Below are 20,575 nucleotides of genomic sequence, written 5' to 3'. Positions count from 1 at the left end.
ACACGGGTGGATCAATTTTCACATCGGACGTGGTGGCATCAATTTTTTTGGAAATTTTCACAGCCAGTGCAACGTTTTTGAAACCTCGACCAACTTCGTAAAGTAGCAAATAGCCACAATTCTCAATTTGCAAAAAAATTCTCAATGTTTTCAGAGGCGATAACAATTTTAGAAACAAAGAAAACTTTATTCAAGTTATTCTGATAAACATAACTGCTGGTGAACCCAGTAACCTTGAGAGTATTCATTGTTTTGCGCTTTAGCACTTCAATTTTTTCCTTGAACTCGCTAAGCTCCTGAGGGCCTTTTATCACTTTGACACCAGGCACAAATGAGCAACATTACCTCAAAAATCCGCCGGGCCGTGAATTCCAATATTTCGACTGAACATTTCAGTGGCGAATCCAGACCTTGAGCTGGGGGGGGGGGGGGGGTGGGGGGAGGGTTTGTTTTGCTTGCCCTACCGGCTTTTTTTTTTCCTTCTGTGATTGCTTCTTTTTTTTTTCCTAAAATAAGGAAGGGGAGGGGCCTACCCTAGATACACCACTGCATTTCAAGAGTTTGTATACTTTATTTTCTTTTACGGTCTTTATAAAACCTGTCAACGAAACTAAGGAATCGAATGTATTCAAAATAAAATAATTCTTATTTCCATCTAAAAAAAATTCTTTTTCTTTGCTTGCCATTTGAACGGATTAGTTCGTGCCTTGTTTGAAAGTAAGTATTTTAAGGGTTTAAAACAACTGTAGTGATGAAACTGTTTCACTGAAGTAATATTTCAATCCTTGACTTGCCAGACAAATCTTAAAGCAGTTTTTTGAGGAGACTGATTTCCTGCTGCTATGGTTTCCTTTTTTATGCAACTATTGTTTCCTTTGTTTCAGTGGCATGCCTGTAAACTAGCTGAGCTTAGTGCTTGTAGAGCTAAGTGCATTACCACCATAAGTAAGATTTACATTTTTTACATTTTCATGTACATTTACCATACAAATATGCAATGTTATGTAAGTGTGATAATGTGGTACGGTGTGTACTATAAAAGTGTGATAGTGTTGTAATGTAGTGTATGTAGGTCTAGTTAAGCTGAATACTTTCTTTGCTGCCACACCATGACGGTGGCCAACCAAAGAGTTCTTGTTACTTTGGCTACCGCTCACATATAAATTTTATTTTCTTACAACTTAGTATTTCTTAACTTTTGTTTACTATTGCTATAAAATGTATCTAAATGCCCTATATAGGGTAAATAAAGAAAGAATTTAAGAGCCGAATTAAGCATTTTTGCGTGCGTAGCTCAGACGCGTTTTTATGACTCCCTTTACTCAATTGCTAACATGAATATGAATTGCTTCAAATTACAAATGAATTAGTAATGTCCCAAGGATACACGTAATAACATTTGGGTTATAAATAACTTTTTAATTAATAATGCATTTAAAACTGAGTTTTTTTGACGTCATAACGATAGTTCAGCGAATTCAACCATCGCGGTACACCATAACTATAAGACTTCGCTCTGCTAGTTTAAGTCACTATTGAATTTATCCAAGCTAGGTCACATTAATATTCGTGTAAAAGGTAAGCTTTGAATCTGCTCCGTTCTCTTTTTTACTTTCAGATTACTAATTTCGTTTAGGAAATTTTACAAATAATGTACTTAATAAATCACAGCAGTCGCCAAAATTTGGAGTTGGCTTGAAGAGGTTACTTTGTGTTTGGCTACCTTCCGGTAAACTGACATTAAACTGAAACAAACTCGTTTAAAGTGGCGCTTTTTTTTTCAAGTTTTGGCGGAATGAAAAAATCTTACTTCACTGTTGATTAAGTAAACCGAACTCCTTGCCTAAAATTTAAACCTGAGCATTTTGGCTAAACTTAAAACATTTAAGAAATATGGAAATATTAATTTTTTATCAGACACATGTTTGTGGCTTATTTAAATTGATTTGTTCAAATGATATTATGAATATAGACAAACTAGTGATAAAATTAGCAACGAAAGTCATATGCAAAGACAATAGAAGAAAAGGAAACAAAAAAAACCGTTACATGGTGTCAGTACACAGATTGGGGTACTGTCTGGTGTTACAAGAAGAAAATATATTAACTTATATATTGTCAAAGCGCAATTAGAAGAACTATTGAGTTTCATCAAAATGTGAGAATTTTTTATCTGCTAAGACTTTGCTCTTTTATGGTGCTACAAGAAGAATAGATTAACTTACAATTTGTTTTAGCGCTATTAGAGCAGATGTTGAGTTTCAACAAACTGTGAGAATTTTTATCCGTTAAAACTTTGCTCATTTATCGATCCTGTTTGAGAAAAAATGAATAACGAGAGGTCTCTCCAATATAACGAGAGTTATTACATCCTGCACAAGTGCATAGATAAACCACTAGGAATTTAAGAGCAGGAGAGTGTCCTTGAGATGGAAAGCAAAAATTATCAGAACAAAACTGCTCGTCCAAACTACGCCGAAGAAATGTGAAAACGGAGGTTTCACTCTGAAAACGCATCAAAAGTTTTCCGACCACACAACGCCGGAGGAATTTAAAACGCAACAATCAGCGGTCATCTTACATTTATGCATTTGTGTTTGAGAAAAACTCGGGCATAGAAATCACATGATTGTCTTGACGCCATCATTTTCGTGAAGCTCAGTGTTCAGAATGTTTTCCGTTCACACGAAAATGAAAAGCCAGCGTTTTCAAATTTCTCCGATTTGAAGAACGTTTTCGAAAAGCTGCGTTTTCGTGACGGATTAGTGTGCACAGTAGGACTAACTGTAGAAATAAAGCTGCGTTTTCAAATTTCTCCGGCCTAATCATCTATATTAATGGATTAATATCACTAAAGGAATTAAATTTCTATTTACCCAAATAACGTTAAATGGTTTTGTCGATAATATGGAAGGGAACCGCGTCACGTTTTAGAGTTTCAGGAAGGTTAATATCAAGATCTTTGCAAAAAATAAAACTAGTGTTGTTGATTTTAAAATCTCTAACAAGGGCATGAATTAATTCTATATATCACATACACCTCATTGAAGAAACGTTGTCCGAGCAAAAGTATAATCCACAAACTATACGACTTTACAGAATTATGTGAAGACTGATCTTGAATATTCAATATTTTTTTCCTCGTGGCATTTAATAATCACAGGTCAGCTGCCCAAAGTGCTGATTTAGAAAAAAACATCGAAACTGGCCATGCTTTCCTAAAGGTAGCTAATGGAGAAAACAAATGGAAATTTGAACGCTAAGACTTCGAAATATGCCCAGGTTTGCAACAGTATAGCTAATGAACACGAGATCCGTTTGATTTTAACGCAAGTACACGGTCCATAAGAACGCAAATTACTTAGTTTGCAAGTTTCCCAGAAAACCACTGCGTCGTATCATTTATGGTACGTTTATACCTTTTCCAAGACAACGTTTCTTCAATTAGGTGTATAATATCCTAATATAATGCAGTCTGCCACTGCAATGACCACATTGTAAGTGTCTTTTTCAGTCGAAGAGCCACGAAGAGAAGATTGGAGCGAGTTGATAAGGGAAGTTGAAAGAAGCGGGGGAGGGGGATGGAGTGGGACTCAAAATGTACCGCCGTGGGAGGTGTTCATCTGCTTGCTAATCATAGCAAAGGCTCCTTAGAACTTCCTCATGGTATTATGCATCTACTTTTAGTGCCCTTGCTCGCCTCCTTCGGTTACCCATTGTAATGTGTTTTTGTTAATTTCCGCCTCTGTCCTAACCGACAGTATTATTTGCACAGAAACTTTGGGAACAAAAGTAGACCTAGGAGGGCGACAGTGAAAAACGCGTTTAATCCAGGTTTAACGCATAAATTAGCTGTCTAACAGAACGGAGGGAGTGAATGAGGGAGTTCGAGGTCCATTCCTAAACCTCATTGCAGGACTTATGTCATGCATACCATGGAGTGAAAAGCAGATCGACACAAATTTAACTGTTGGGAAGAATCAGAAGTGGTCAAGATATTTTTATCGACTACAAAAAACAACAACATCAAGCGAAAGAGCGGTAGCACGTAAACAAATTCCTGAACTGGTCCTAAGCGATAATATGCTCTAAGCCGGCTGCGTAATCAGCAAGAACAGGAGCTTTATATTACAATTCCAGTAGAAACTGCAAATAATATTCAAGGGAGAATTTTTTTCTTTGGTGATAGATTAAACTATAATGACCTAACTAGTTATTTCGTCATCGCACCAGCACTTCCTTATTTTTAGTTCCCTTGAATTTACTCTTGGCTGAAGTTATTAAGCGCGTATGTTTTTATTTTTTGTTTCGCGCCGTACCAGAAGATCTCTCCTAAATTTGCCTATTATTACTAGATAATTATTTTAGTTCGTTCTCTGTTTTGTCCACGTTGTCCGTTTATTTATTTTTTGGTTTTCGACCCGTTTCTTTCCGTCGTTGAAATTTACCCTCATCTGCTAATTCACTAATTATTGTACGCAGGTACTTACAAAGTTCTCTTTAAAACGCACGTCAAATACGACCTCCACCCATTAGTATCGGTCGCTCTCGCGCTAGTCTGAGCACTAGACCCTCGATTAAGGTTTCTATTTCTCTGCATCTCAGGAAGAAACGTATTACAGTTGACAAAATGGTGTCATGCTAAGGAGAAGATTTTTTATGCTTCTTTATGGCTATAATGGTTGACAGTTTACGTTCGAGAATAGTCTACCACTGACTAAAATATCAAGAAAGTAATACGTGAGTTTATTAAATTCTCAGCCTCGGATAATACAATTCCAGCTTTCTGATTGGTTTACTGGATCTCGGTTACCAGCCATTATACCTGCGTTTGACCTTATATGGAAATGAAGGCGGCAAATGTCGCTCGGCATGAGCTTTTTCGCGTGAAGCAAAGTTTCGACGACAAAAAAAATGGATGAAAAAAAGCACATTTGGTGAGCTATCCACACAGGAAATACAGGGAACTATGGACAATGCCGTCCGAGTAACAACAAAAAAGCCACAACGCTCGAGATAAGAATATTTAACGGCACGTATACGTTAAGTTTCCCTTAAAGTTGCAAAATTAAAATATGACCGGCGAGATTTTACGCATTCATGAAGATTATGTAACAAAAACAAATTTTACCTGAACAGAATGGCTTGCTAGTCCTGGTAGCACCAAATTTTCGAAGCCGATATAAGAAATGTCAAAAGAAGAACTGAATGTTCAGTTGAAGTGTTTTTACTCGTCTGCGAGGAAGAAAGATGACACGTAAATTGCAAAAGTTCATTGATTAAATCCATTAAAGCCGCCAGTTGATCATTTCCTTCGCACGCCGCCGCACAACAAACCGTTTTCCATTATCTCTGACCAGGCAAATAAGTTATTAGAGCATATGCATTTGTAAAAGGCCGCAGGTAAACAGGCATAATTGCCGGCGTAGTCCATAAGAAACCAGTTTCCAATGAGCAGATGAGGAAACTGTTCGAGTAAGCAAGCTCGGATCAGCCGAGAGCAAGAATCCCGCACAGCTACAGAGGACGACCTAGTTTCATCTCAGTCTCTTTTTTCGCCGACGACGACGAGAGAATCAACGACAGCTAGCGCCAACAATTCTGTCCTTGCGAAAAACACCTCAAGGAGTTGAGTGTTTTGAGCTGAACCGAAGTAAGCCCGGTTCTTTACCAGCCACGAAAAACCACCAGGTGGCCTCGGAGATTCTGAAGATGAATCTGACGCTAAAATAGTTTCTGTCCTTGACTCTAAAACTGACCAACAATGAGCTCCACACATACAGCTCGAAATGCCAAGGCTTTCAAAGCAAGGGAATCCTGAGAGAGATCTTGTCGAGAATATTTTTGGCACAACGTCTGTGTCACATGGCGATCAAAGTTTTCCGCAGCATTATTACAATGGCAATGTGCAAGTGCACAATTATTTGGCTCTTCTCCATGACTCGAACTTGAACGCTTTTCAAACTTTCTGACCAAGGTTATATCTCCTTCATTTGATAGACGTTTCTTGAATTCTACCTGATTGCAATTTTATTCAGCAAATTCGCTTGCTTCGCTCTCAAATTTTTCATTCAACTAATTTTACAAACGGCGCGCATGTCATGTGATTTCTCACTTGCTGTTGTTTTTGTCACATTGACTTCCGGTCGTTTTGTAAAATTAAAATCCAATAAAATTAAGCTATATTTCCAAGAATACAAACGTACCGAATTTAATAAAACAATTATTCCATTCGCGCTTGTTGGATATGAGATTGGTTATAGCCAACTCGGCCCTACGGGCCTCGTTGGCTATTTACCATCTCATATCCAACGCGCGCTCATGGAATAATTGTTAAATATTCACGCCAAACCGTTTGGCGTGAATATGCTCACGTATATTGAATTGAAAATGGCAAAAGGAAAATGACGAAAGAGGAGTCATTGTAATGTACGTTTTATCTTACCAAAGCTTCATTGGTTACGGGCTTATTGTATGTATATTCAAATACAGTCCAATAACAGGGAAAATTGCAAGGAACGTTGCAGTAATAGCACCTATTAAATAATTCAATAGTTATTGACGTGTTATCGTATCTAAATGAGAAGTGAGGCACATGCGTGGTCTTAAGCACTCAGTTTCGAGCACGTGCTGAAAGCTTTATGATGGTTCTCAGTAGTACCTGATATAAACCTCAAAATGGGGTTAATTTTTACCCATAATACTAATTGAAGGAGTCTGAGTCACGTCTAGAGGAAAGCAACGCGAAAGAGCGAGAGAACGAGTAAACACCTTAAATAAATAGTGAATAAATAGAAAAAGAACAAAGAGTTCAACTGTCCATCGAAAGTATATGTACCGTCGATCGCACGTTTAATGGTTTGCGTATAACGGTAAGTTTGTACCGGTATCGTAGTCACTCCACCATTATCTTTAATTTTGCTGGAATTCATTATTAAAAGGCGTCAGTCTTTAAAAAAATTGTCTATTAAAAGCATTGGAAAAGTGTATAAATATACTGGAAAGTTTTCTGTGTAAATAGTTCTATCACTTTGTTCCGTCTCATTCAGAGCTACTCAAAAACTACCTTGCACAGTATATCAAAAGGTGCGTTGGAATGTTTGATTATTTATTTCGAGCAGCTTCAGTTAGAATTCCTCTCATGGGCTACTGAATAATTGCAAACGAACGCTAGCAAACTTTTTAACCTATATACTAAATGTTTTGAGTTAATTCGCTTGTTTCACTTTTTAAAGGTCAAATACCAGTTGACAATGGAGAAGGCCTACTTCACAGCGTTGCTTGTTGTTTTAATAACTGGATCGCTTTTTGGAAGTGCCTGTTCTTATCTTAGAGCAGGGAGAGACAAAATGATGATGGAGAGAAACAGCGCTAAAAAACAGCTCCAGATTAAACCTGCAGAATATGAGCAAGTAAAACCGGTTTATTACAGAAGGACAAGTTACAGGCACGCGAAGCCTCTGGGAAACGAACAAGGTATATTATGTTCATTGAATGCATATCATTTAGGCAGTGTCCACACTGCAACGGAGAGACTTGATAACAGGAAGTTTCACTCTGAAAACGCATCAAATGTTTACAGTCCACACTACTCTGGAGAAAATTGAAACGCAACAATCACCGGTCATTTTGGTTTTGCCTTTGAGTAAAACTCCAGCAGGGAAATCACATCACTATCGTGAAATCATCGTTTTCGAAAAACTCCGTTTTCAAAATGTTTTTTGTCCATACTAAAACGTAAAGCCGGAGTTTTTAAATTCCTTAGGTTTGAAAGGCATTTTCAAAAAGTTTCGTTTTCGTGATGGATCATTGTGGACGGTAGGCCTAACCGTAGAGATAAAGCAGCGTTTTCAACTTTCTCCAGCGTAACGTGAACAAGGTCTCATACGTAGATTCTCTTTCTTAACCAAAAGCAAAACTGTTGTTGTTTTGTCCTTGTTGTTGATTTGGTTTACATTTGCTCTATTGTAGAAGTCACCGAGGAAGACCAGTGGCTTAAAATCTGAAATCCCTGCTTAGAACTCCGACTGAGACTTACAAGAAAGAAGAAAAGACGAGTTAAATGTTCCTTGACTGCTCTATGTTTGAATGCCAGTGCGTTATTTGTATGATTTGTAAAACCATTTTGTGTTGTAACCAGAACAATTCTCAAAGCTATATTTTCCTATGGCCTTTGTTTTGTTATTAGCACTAGATGTGATAAGCTCTCTGAACGCATCAACAGTTTGTGTTTAACTAAGAGATTGAATAAATACGAAGAAAAAAACAATTCTGAGTTCTCCCTTTTATCTGTAATTTCCCCATCAAGTCACTTGTGAGAGTTGTTGAGTTGGCGACCGGCGATTGAAGATTTTCAAAAATAAAATCAGGTTTGGCTTAAAACACCATTTTGTTGCTTCATCTTATACGGGGTGAGGGATTCTCGTCCATATCAACATTCTTTTCTATCGTAAGTTCTCGCACGTTTAGAGATGCGCCACACTCGCGTTTTAGGAACAGGAATCCCAACCAATGCTTACCTAACTTTTTAAATATGCTACTTTCAGCCCTCCCCCAAATCTACACACGTGTATTTCACTTGTGGAAGTCTATCGATTTGGACAGTGCTTGGGTGAGAGATTCTCGCCCATATCAACTGTCTTTTCTGTCGTAAGTTCTCGCGCGTTTAGAGATGCGCCACACTCGCGTTTTAGGTGCGGGGATCCCAACCAATGTTTACCTAACATTTTAAAAATGCTACTTTTAGCCCTCGCCCAAATCTGCACACGGGTATTTCGCTTGTGAAAGTCTGTCGATTTGGACAGTGCTTGGGTAAGAGATTCTCGCCCATATCGACTTTCTTTTCTCTCGTAAGTTGTCGCACGTTTAGAGATGCGTCACACTCGCGTTTCAGGTGCGGGGATCTTAACCAATGCTTACTTAACCTTTTAAAGATGCTACTTTTAGCCCTCCCCCAAATCTACACACGTGTATTTCACTTGTGGAAGTCTGTCGCTTTGGACAATGCTTGGGTTAGAGATTCTCGCCCATTTATATCTTCTTTTTTTTCACCTGCGTGTTTTCGCGCGTTTAGCGATGCGGCACACTTGCGTTTTTTGTGTGGGGATCCCAAACTATGCTTACGGGGCTCTTTGAAAATGCTAGTTTTGGCCCTCCCCCAAATCTACACAAGTGTATTTCACTTGTGAACGTCTATCGATTTGGATAGTGCTTGGGTTAGATATTCTTTCCCATGTCAATTTTTTTTCTCCCGCGTGTTGTCGCGCGTTAAGCGAGGCGGCACACTCACCTTTTAGATGTGGGGATCCCAACTTTACTTACCTCGCTTTTTAAAGATGCTAGTTTTAGCCCTCTTCCAAATGTCCAACGTGTATTTCACTTGTGGAAGTCTGTCGATTTGAACAGTGCTTGGGCGGATATTTTTAACGATGTCAATTTACTTTTCCTTTGTCTTTTGTCGTGCGTTTAGCTATGCGGCACACTCGAACTTTTGGTGTCGAGATCATAAACTATGGTCACTGGGCTTTTTAAAGATGCAAGTTTCGGCCCTCTCTTAAATTTACACGTGTATTTTTTTACTTCTGGGAGTCTTTCAATTTGGACAGTGCTTGGGTAAGAGATTCTCGCCCATATCAAATTTCTTTTCTCTCGTAAGTTTTCCCGCCTTTAGAGATGCGCCACACTCCCGTTTTTGGTGTAGGGATCCCAAAGTATGCTTACGGAGCTCTTTAAAAATGGTAGATTTGGCCCTCCCCAAAATCTACACACGTGTATTTCACTTGTGGAAGTCTGTCGCTTTGGACAATGCCTGGGCTAAAGATTCTCGCCCATTGATATCATTTTTTCACTCGCGTGTTTTCGCGCGTTTAGCGATGCGGCACATTCGTGTTTTTGGTGTGGGGATCCCAAGCTATGATTACAAGGCTCTTTACAAATGCTAGTTTTGGCCCTCCACAAAATCTACACAAACGTATTTCACTTGTGTAAGGCTATCGATTTGGACAGTGCTTAGGTTGGAGATTCTCGCCCAGATCAACTTTGTTTTGTCTCGTAAGTTCTGGCGCGTTTAGAGATGCGCCACATTCGCGTTTTAGGTGCGGGGATCCCAACCAGTGCTTACCTAACTTTTTAAAGATACAAATTTTAGCCCTCCCTCAAATCTACACACGTGTATTTAACTTGTGGAAGTCTATCGATTTTGGACAGTGTTTGGGTTGGAGATTCTCGCCCATATCAACTTTCTTTTCTGTCGTAAGTTCCCGCGCGTTTAGAGATGTGCCACACTCGCGTTTTAGGTGCGGGGATCCTAACCAATACTTACATAACTTTTTAAAGACGCTACTTTCAGCCCTCCCCCAAATCTACACACGTGTATTTGACTTGTGGAAGTCTATCGATTTGGACAGTGCTTGGGTGAGAGATGCTCGCCCCTATCAACTTTCATTTATTTCGTGACTTCTCGCGCGTTTAGAGATGCGCCACACGCGCGTTTTAGGTTTGGGAATCCCAACCAATGCTTACCGGACTTTTTAAAGATGCTACTTTTAGCCCTCCCCTAAATCTACACACGGGTATTTCACTTGTGGAAGTCTATCGATTTGAACAGTGCTTGGGTGAGAGATTCTCGCCCATATCAACTTTCCTTTCTCTAGTAAGTTCTCGCGCCTTTAGAGATGCGCCATACTCGCGGTTTTGGTGTCGTGATCTCAAAGTATGCTTACTGGACTTTTTAAAGATGCTACATTTGGCCCTTTCTCAAATCTACACACGTGTATTTCACTTAGGGTAGTCTGTCGATTTGGACAATGATTGGGTTGGAGATTCTCGCCTATTTCTCTTTTTTTCATTCGCGTGTTTTCGCGCGTTTAGAGATGCGCCACACTCGGTGTGGGCATTTCAAACTATGCTTACTGGACTTTTTGAAGATGCTAGATTTGGTCCTTTCTTACATATACACACCTGTATTTAACTTGGGGAAGTCTACCGATTTGGACAGTGTTTGGGTTGGAGATTCTCGCCCATATCAACTTTCTTTTCTGTCGTAAGTTCTTGCGCGTTTAGAGATGCGCCACTCTCGCGTTTTAGACGCGGGGATCCCACCCAATTCTCACCTAACTTTTTAAAGATGCTACTTTTACTCCACCTTCAAATTTTTACACGTGTATTTCACTTCTGAAAGTCTTTCGATTTGGACAGTCCTTGGGTAAGAGATTCTCGCCCATCAAAGTAAATTGATATCGTTAAAAATATCCACCCAAGCACTGTTCAAGTCGATAGACCTCCACAAGTGAAGTGGGCTAAAACTAGCATCTTTAAAAAGCGAGGTAAGCAAAGTTTGGGATCCCCACATCTAAAAGCGAGTATGCCGCCTCGCTTAACGTACGACAACACGCGGGAGAAGAGAAAATTGACATGGGAAAGAATATCTAACCCAAGCACTGTCCAAATCAATAGACTTCCACAAGTGAAATACACTTGTGCAGAATGGGGGGAGGGCCAAAACTAGCATTTTTAAAAAGCCCCATAAGCATAGTTTGGGATCCCCACACAAAAGACGCGAGTGTGCCGCATCGCTAAACGCGCGAGAACACGCGAGTGAAAAAAAAGAGATAAATGGGAGAGAATCTTTAACCCAGGCGTTGTCCAAAGCGATAGACTTCCACAAGTGAAATACACGTGTGTAGATTTGGGGGAGGGCTAAAAATAGCATCTTGAAAAAGTGAGGTAAGCATTGGTTGGGATCCCTGACCTAAAACGCGAGTGTGGCGCATCTCTAAGCGCGCGAGAACTTACGACAGAAAAGAAATTTGATATGGGCGAGAATCTCTCACCCAGGCACTGTCCAAATCGATAGACCTCCACAAGTGAAATACCCGTGTGTAGATTTGGGGGAGGGCTAAAAGTAGCATCTTTAAAATGTTAGGTAAGCATTGATTGGGATCCCCTCACCTAAAACGCGAGTGTGGCGCATCTCTAAACGCGCGAGAACTTACGACAGAAAAGAAAGCTAATATGGGCGAGAATCTCCAACCCAAACACTGTGCAAATCTTTAGTTTTCCACAAGTGAAATACACGGTTGTAGATTTGAGGGACGGCTAAAAGTAGCATCTTTAAAAATTTGGGTAAGCATTGGTTGGGATCCCTGCACCTAAAACGCGAGTGTGACGTATCTCTAAACGCGCAAGAACTTACGATAGAAAAGAAAGTTGATATGGGCGAGAATCTTTCATCCCATGAAGGGACGCAAAAGACTTGTACTGTAAGTATCTCTTCCCGGTGTTTTTGTTGTTTTTTTTTTTTAATTCTATGAGAACAGGGCTGTATTCCTCTAAGGCTGTGTATGTAATTCGTAAAAACACTGAGCTCTTTTAAATCGTTTAGAAATTCTTCGTTCCAGTTCAAATTTATGTTGCTAGCAGATGGGTGGGCACTTTATATGTAGACCGTGATGTAAGATACCTTAAACTATTTTAATGTCTGCTTTATAAATATTTAACTGCTCTTGTCGAGTTTTTAATTTCAATATGATGAAACGTTCTTTTTATGCGTTCCTGCTAAAAATGATGCAAAGTTGTCAATTTTAGTAATTTCAATTTGAAGAAAAGCTCCTCCTAGTGCCATCTTGTTACTTGCTGAAAATTTTGCGGGCTTTGTTTTACCAGGGCGCTTCATGACGCATCCTGGAATAAGCTATACCTTCCCTAGTTTAATCGTCATCAGCTTATCGTACGTTATTCAGGTTATTGACTGGGAAAATAATTATACTTTTGAACCTTAGTTCCTCTATTTTCGGGGGATTGGGGGTGGCTCACTTCTTTCGGAGGTCGTTACTTACGGACTTATACGATTCGCTGCGTGTACGAGCCATTGGCCAAGCGATTGGGCAAGCCATTGGTAGCCGTGCATGGTCACCTAAAGCACTGACAATCTATCTTAGCTCCATGTACTAAGTTTCTCCTCGCGCCGTTTTTTTTTTTTTTTGCCCTCGGCTGTGTAATTGTGCGATATTTTCTACACGATAACTTCAATTGCCGAGCATGATAATACTGGCGTGCACGTGGCTCCCACTGCCAACGACATACTCAGAAAAGCATTCCAGATCATCTGGGTTTTTATTCCTTAAGATCTGTTTTAGATTGATTAATCAAACGCTCCTTTACGCCCGGACAAGCATCCCGATGCAAGCTCAGAGTTTATTGTTATGGCTTTCATTGGATAAACAAGACATTTAAGCATGCTCGCGCCGCTCAACATCCATTCGTAGGCACTTTGGTATCTTTAAGTTCAGTTCGTAGATCTGAACTTGGTTCAGGGGGAGAAGCAAAGGAAGGTTCATGTTGTGTAATTCGTTCATCATTGCGGGATTACTTGATTTATCGGCATTTCCCGGTTTTGTCAGCCCACGTTTTTTTCCTGTCCAAGTCTTTCTTCACGTGTGTTTAGACGTGATCCGATATATAATGACCTTGTTTTGTTCCAGATTATTGGCGTCGGTGGAGTCCGCCATCATTTGAAAGCATCGGGAATGACTCGAACGTACTATTTACTTTTAATGCACTATTAATATCGTGACTTTATTTTAAAGCTTGTCTCATATTCCATCGGCCCTTTCTGGTTTATTTTTTATTTAATATCATCGACATGTCACTGAAACAGATTATGACGCCTTCCCTGGCTGCAAGACGAAGAACCCTAGTGAGAGTATGTAAGGAATGCGAGGAAAATTTCCTGCCATTTCTCTGCGGTACTTACAGTAGAAGCCTCGAGCGTCCCGTCATAGTCATAAGTACCTCAAAAAGACCTGATACAAAAAAAAAAAAATTGTTCGATTGATTTTCCTGAGGAGTGATAACCCTCTTCTATAATTAGTAAGGTTGAAAAAAGCTTAAAAATGAAGGCTTTTAAGGTGGGTAATCATAAATTTTATGGCGTTGCGAGCGCAAGTCTTACGTCTTATGTCTTAATTGCTGTTTTTGCATTCGTTTTTGCACCCAGTCCTCTCAAATTTACTACATGTAATAAGCATCTCTGTTAAAATGTTGGGTTTAGTCTTGAATTATAAATGCCCAGACAAAAGTGTTTCCTACTGTTTTTGTAGCTTTAATTGTTATTTTCTTGAATTTCCTTCGGTAAAATCTTCCAAAATTTTCACAACACATTTTCCTGAAAAACGAGTTCCGACTAAAGTAAAATATTCACTACCAGTCTGCCAAAGTTTACGGAATTTCACCGAAGGAAACGCGGGAAAATCCACTGTCAGTTTTGCTTTTTGTACTCATGTTGACGTCATAAAATATCGAAAAACACTGACATTTTCCTTCGAACGCGCGCAGATTACTTGAGCTTTTATCGTGAGCGCGCGTGCGATCGTAAAACTATAGGGTGCCACTTTAAAGCAGATTTTGCTAGATAGCCAGGTTCTCCAAGCAACAGCTATCTCGAAACATATAAAATATAGATTTAGCCAAGCCTAGAAGCGGACTCCTGACTACAATAATTAACCCTAGAGAAAAGAGAGGATTTGTTTTTCTTGCATCAGAAACCCAAAAAATGATCAATTAGCATGTGATTGATCAGTGTGTGGTTTGACTATTTTTTTTTCCAGTGACATTTTAACAAACTATGGAGAGAGATTAAGCATGACGTCACGTCAAACGGCAAACGGCAAAAATGAAACTTTTGCCCTCTGTCTTCTCTTACTTGTGGTATTTTTGCGTGACTTATTTAAGGATTACAAGGAAAGAATAAAAAGTCAGAGGTAATCTTTGCCGTTTGCCATCTGCCGTAAACGTCATGCGTAAGCTCTCTTATACCTAATAAACGTACTCAACACTGTAGGAATTACGTAAGCAATATATCAGAGACCTTCCAAGAGACGATTGTGCAAGGAGTATGTCGGAAGAAAAGTCAACAACGCCTCAGGGGTTAATTTGCGCCGAAATTTTGTCTTTGCGTGTACTCACTCCTTCTTCCCCAGCGTAATAATCTGGCTTGAGTCTGCGATCCAATCGAAAAACCAATAACTAGTCAGCGGTCAACTTCAAGAAACAAGCGTCTCGACGAGGTCTTGACCTGAACCCGCGATATGGTCACGTGATACTGGTCAGCGAATACCTTGTTTTGACAGCTGTCAGTTATTCATAACATGAATGTCCAATATCAAAGATGTAAATATGGTAATAGTGCTACTCTCTTATTTTTTAAGATATCCGTATGGGGCTTGGCGAACGGGCGTACGTATGGACAGTCACATGCCCAATTTTCTAAGGTATGGGGCTCCGCTATAAAGTTGACGTGACAATATACTACCGGCTTGCTCTTCAGCAATATATTTTTCCATAGCTTTTGTAATCCGGTGAAAAAGGAATAGACCTGATGCACCCAGGCAAATTAATTTACTCATCTTTAGCCTGAGGTAGCCACAAACTTAGCAGTTGGAAGCTGTTTTGTTTTACTTCGGAAAACTTTTCTCTTTCAAAAACTTGAAACAAGAACCGTTAAATCAGTCTTAAACATTACTGCCCTCGTTGGCATCCTGATGATTTTATAAAGGTCGTCAAAACAATTTTTTTCGCCCTGTTTTCTGTGATTTGCGTACTCATGTGACATGGTACTCCAAAGGGATTCTTGTAACAGAAGCGAACCGTTCTAAGTGTGGATATATGGCTTTGTATTGGCCAGTTGTAATCTTTAAATGCTATTTTATTTACAGTTTGAGCTTACAGTCGCATTAGAATGTGATTAGCTTTTTTTGTTTTTGGTATTGTTTTTTTTATTTTATTTTTTTCATTTTCCATTGCGATGTACATGAAGCAGTAAATTTCCTTCAGCTTGGTGGAAAGTCATAATTCTTTAGGGCCTTTAATGTCCTCATTTCTTCCTTTCTACCGTGTCTGTGAAGAAATAAAACATAAAAGTAAAGTCAATTGAAACGGTTTTTTTCTAATCAAGATGCCGCTTTTGATCGAATGGGCCAATTATTTTACAATTTGCCCCCCTCCACACTACGCAAGAGGAATCGAATTCGAAAACTGAGGTTTCACTCTGAAAGCGCATCAAATGTCTTCCGTCCACACTGCGCCAGAGAAATTTGAAAACGCAACAATCATCGTATCCGCTATCCTGTGGGTATGTAGTGGCAAAACAAACTGCGTTATACGATGGATGGTGGCTTATCCTTTAGATAGCGACACCCACCGGAGCGTTGAATTGAAAAATGGACTTATATGCACCCGTCACTTATCTGACTCCTATCAGAGTGACACGACACTCAGAATCGCCGGAATTTCCCAGGAACTCAAATCTCCTTACCTGGCATGATACAATAAGGCACTCCACCTATTTCATCCGTCTCCCTTTGTTGCATTTTAGAATTATGTTGCATCCTCTCTATTTTATCCCTACCAGCCCGGAGCAGGGTGCTACCTTGCTCTACGAAAACACCAGCAACTAACAGGACCACTACAACTGTAAGAAGTGTTCTGCTCATTGTGACGACGACAGTTCTAAAAATAAAACAATGGCTGTTTAAGGATTTTATCTGATATAGGTCTGCTTGAAACTTAGGGGATCCTGTCTTGAATGATGAAAACAGCAGGCTATCATATAATACCTCTGCATATTTGAGAAACGTTTTCTACTACCAAGAGATTATGAATCACTTTCTCTTGCTACTATCCATCTTGCCCCATATTATTTGCATTTTAGAGTTCCTCAAATCCAATCCAAATGTTACTTTTTCATCCAATCAGAAGTAAAACCAAAACCAATCGTGACTCGTTGGCACTCGTTTTTCCGCGGTTGGCATCAGCTACATAAAATTACTGCGAATTTTGATTGGTTCACTGTATTTTCTGTGTCCCTTGTGATCAGCCAGAGTGCCGGATTTCTTTGGGTTTGGTTCCATGACACTTAGTTGAGATCAGTTGTACCATCTATTACAAACGAAAAAACTTTCGAAATTGTCGCCGAAAAAAAAGACTGTAGCATTCACATCGTTTAGTTCTATGTCAGTCAATAAGCTGGAACAAGCCTGAAACCCCGTTAAGGGAATAACCAATACAGGCTTAGCAGCTAAAAAAACAACAAGAACAGCAACGAAAAGCAGGTACTAAATTGACGAGAAATATTTTCGTTAATAGATCGCGAAAGTGTAAAAAGTGCCACTAAATTTTACCTTGTATACAAAGAAAAACTTGAAATATTCGATCGCTATGGTTTGAGCATTAGAATTCTTGAAAACAGGCCTGTTTCTTTCCCACTTGTTAACAGTTAAAATGCAGATAAACTGTCGTAACCGTACAGATTACCAAAAGAGAACGTAAAAAGTCTTAAGTCTGCGATAATTTGGTATCGGCAACAGCTCAGACTTGCACAGTACAGTGTCAGAACGTTTTCTAAAACAAAATTAGGATTTTTGAAGCGAAATCACTGCAAGTTTAATTTGTTGAAATTGATAACTTCGCAGTGCGCGTGTGTCACAAAGTAATCCGAATCGGGAAACTTGTTGGATTAGAATCGCAACCACATGGGATCGCCTTGTCGATTATCATGCCAAAACTAAAAAAAAATAAAATAATAAAATAAAATAAAAAATAAGGAGCCAACAAATAGTAGTGTGTTAATAGGCCTTTAGCATTAAAATTCAAGGAATAGTTCTTGCCTACAGAATCAAGTGAAATCTTGAAAAACCGTTACATGAAGCTAAAAACATTTGGATGAAAACCCAGAAACTAAGGGTCCAGCTTTTCTTACCTTAAGCTAGTTTCTGCAAGTTTCTCCTCGTTTAAAAAGTTCTGAGATTTGCGATGAAATAACAACTGGCTTCATTTATAACCACAAGCATAACTCATTAATGCAAAGTAGGGGATGCGTGGAACTCATTTTCGAGTACAAATTTCAGATAAGATGAAAAAGATGCTAATGATTTTTAAAGGTTGATATTGTTTATCAGATATATGCTCTGAAAGGAAAAATCTAATTGAGAGAACAGGCGTCCCTCTGGCAAGTTATCACACAAAACGATTCCGTGATGTGTGGTTTGACTTATTTTGGGTATTCATCCTCTTGTCAAGTTAGCACTTAGCTGATAAAAGCGGAAAAAATCACGGCATTAGATAACATTGAATATTTTATTACATATTTTCAGCAATCGTTCGATTCGCTAATATCGAAAGCATTTTTTGCTGTAAACGATAATGAATATGGCTAAGGTGTGTAATACTGCCTGCATGGCTTAAAGCACACCGCTCTAACAGACTATAAGTAAAAAAAAAAGTGCTCAGGTAAACCAAATTCTGGACACTGTTTATTGCAGACGAATAAAGGTAGACGTTATTGACCAGAGGATTTCTGCAAGACGAGGTTGGAAGAGCTAATTGCAATATGAACAAACCTGAAAATATGTTTGCTTGGATTATCAACCCTTTACTCCCTAAGAGGGCTAATTGGGACAGAACTTCATAACGTTAAGAATATTTGCCTCGAAAATTGTTTTGTAAAGAACTGCTCATTGAGGTAAAAAATTTGTGTCCCCCCTAAGACAAGGTTGACCACCCCGATAATTTTCCAATTTTTTTTTTGAGATGCATATGGAATGCAAGAATTGTTTCATATCGAGCTATTCACTAAGACCTGTTAAAAATAAGCTATATTTTATGAGTATACCTATGATATTTAATTTAAAGTTGATACGTGTTGGAAGTTTTCAGTTCAGTTTTACATTTTAAAACAATTTCTCTCAAAATGATTATCTCCTTCATAACTGAAAAACTGCCGTTCGCCTTGGGGGGTAAAGGGTTAAACGGATGCGATCTATCACTTTGTAATATGTATGAACTTTTAACTACTTGTTTTGGAGAATATCTGTTCAGAACACCTTGATTGTTTCTCACGTCCACATTTAAAAATGTTGAGGTAAAAAAAGACGTCTTTTTGGCCAAAGTTGACCTCAATGTTCGGAGAGATTGGAAAAGTAATTCCTTTTTATTTCGGAGGAAAAAGGACGCTTCAAGAGTTCGAAATGATGTACTATGAACTGGGATTTTTTGAAAATCAATAACAGAAAATTCCCGACAAAACATTTTGTTTTCTCTGAAAATTGTTTGCAATTGAAACATTCAGTTCGAACCATATCAACGTGGTCAGATATACCTTTTAAAAGTGCTACAATAACGCGAGAAAACAGAAAAAGGCATTTTACGTATTTTGCTCAAACTTTCTTTTCTTTTTCTTCATCTATGTATAGCTAGAAATTATTAAGTTTTGATTCCGTCAAAAAACGTATCAATTTCTTCAATTTCAATACTTTCTGTGAATGAATGCCTGCAAGCGACTCCTAGAAGATATGAATTGGAATAATCAATTTGCCTTCGCTTCTTCAGAAGATCTAATTGATTGGAATATCTGTTTCCTGTTTTAGTAGCGGAGATTATTGAAAAAAAATACGGTATCCGTTTTTTTGATAAAATTGCTATGAATCATTCAGTTCATTTCCTTTTAACACGACGTTCTTAATGAGGTCATAGCGTTAATAAATTTGAGACGAAATGCTTTATGGCTGATTATGTTTCATTCAAATCCCAAAGCTAGGAAAACAACAAAAAAAAAAAAACAAGGTACAAAAACAAAGTTCCTGTCAGAAAGGTGTAAGCAATTTCAAATACTTAACAACTTTTTATCAGGCTTATTGATTTTACGAATTCTGCTGTATTGCTAGCACATTTTACTTTTATTACACGGAGTCGAGGTTTCTTTCTTTTAAATAGAAGGTTGATTTTGCCGAGTTTTTCAAGCTCAATGAAATGTGTTGATGATTTCGAAAAATTAAGGGAATTCTCTTTAAATGCTTTTAATAAACGAAATTGTTTTCCTCGTATTAATTTTATGAGCTAGCTAGTTTAGTTGCTGGTTTAATTGGTTACTTCGTATTGCCGTTGGTCAGCAGTATAGTTTCTCCTTGTTAGTTGTTTCGTATTCTATTGCTTTGTATCCATTGTAATTAATGTACAGTATTGTTTTGTAAGTCTCGCAGATATTGTATTATAACTTTCTTTCGTAAGAAGGTTCTGTTTTGTAATCCTTGCTTTGTAAGTGCAATAATAATTTTAAAAAAAAGCATTATGCGCTTTGTCTTTTGACATAAAAAGTTTTTCAGTTCTTTTTTTTTTATTTAGCGAATTGCTGAAGGCCAAAGAGTAGACTTACTTGCCAAGCCTTAGCTAAAAAACGTTGCGGTCATTAGACAGAAATAGTAGATAGCGTCACTTAATGCACATGAGAACAAATTGGAAAATGACAATTTAAAAAAGAGACATCGCAATAGTTAAGCTAATAAAACTATAGGGGAATTTTGCCTGGTTTTCTTTTTGCGATACCACTTTGCAAATTTGAATCAAATAAGACTAATTTACAACATCAATTAGAACTCAGTGGAGTTTCGTCATGCCATTACCAACTTTGAAGAGAGAGTTTTCAAAAAAAAAAATCACAAATGTTGGCGCTTTTTTTCCTGTTATTTCTTATTAACTCCATTAGCAAACGCGTCCAGTGATAACTGATAAGAGCAGTTCATCA

The 20,575-nt window shown here is 38.5% G+C and overlaps 1 long non-coding RNA gene across 1 annotated transcript; it reads right to left on the bottom strand.

Moving 5' to 3' along the window:
* Positions 1–15,748: 15,748 nt before the first annotated feature.
* On the bottom strand, positions 15,749–17,823 carry LOC145468046 (uncharacterized). The gene is made up of 3 exons (XR_014042147.1): positions 17,756–17,823; positions 16,313–16,506; positions 15,749–15,894 (listed from the first exon to the last, which is right to left on the bottom strand). It is a non-coding gene; the product is annotated as an uncharacterized LOC145468046 (long non-coding RNA).
* Positions 17,824–20,575: the final 2,752 nt, after the last annotated feature.

This window comes from Orbicella franksi, chromosome 14 (genome assembly GCF_964199315.1).
Source record: "Orbicella franksi chromosome 14, jaOrbFran1.1, whole genome shotgun sequence".
NCBI classification, from domain to species: Eukaryota; Metazoa; Cnidaria; class Anthozoa; order Scleractinia; family Merulinidae; genus Orbicella; species Orbicella franksi.
The sequence above is the reverse complement of the archived record's forward strand: the minus strand, read 5'-3'. Positions and strand labels throughout refer to the sequence as shown.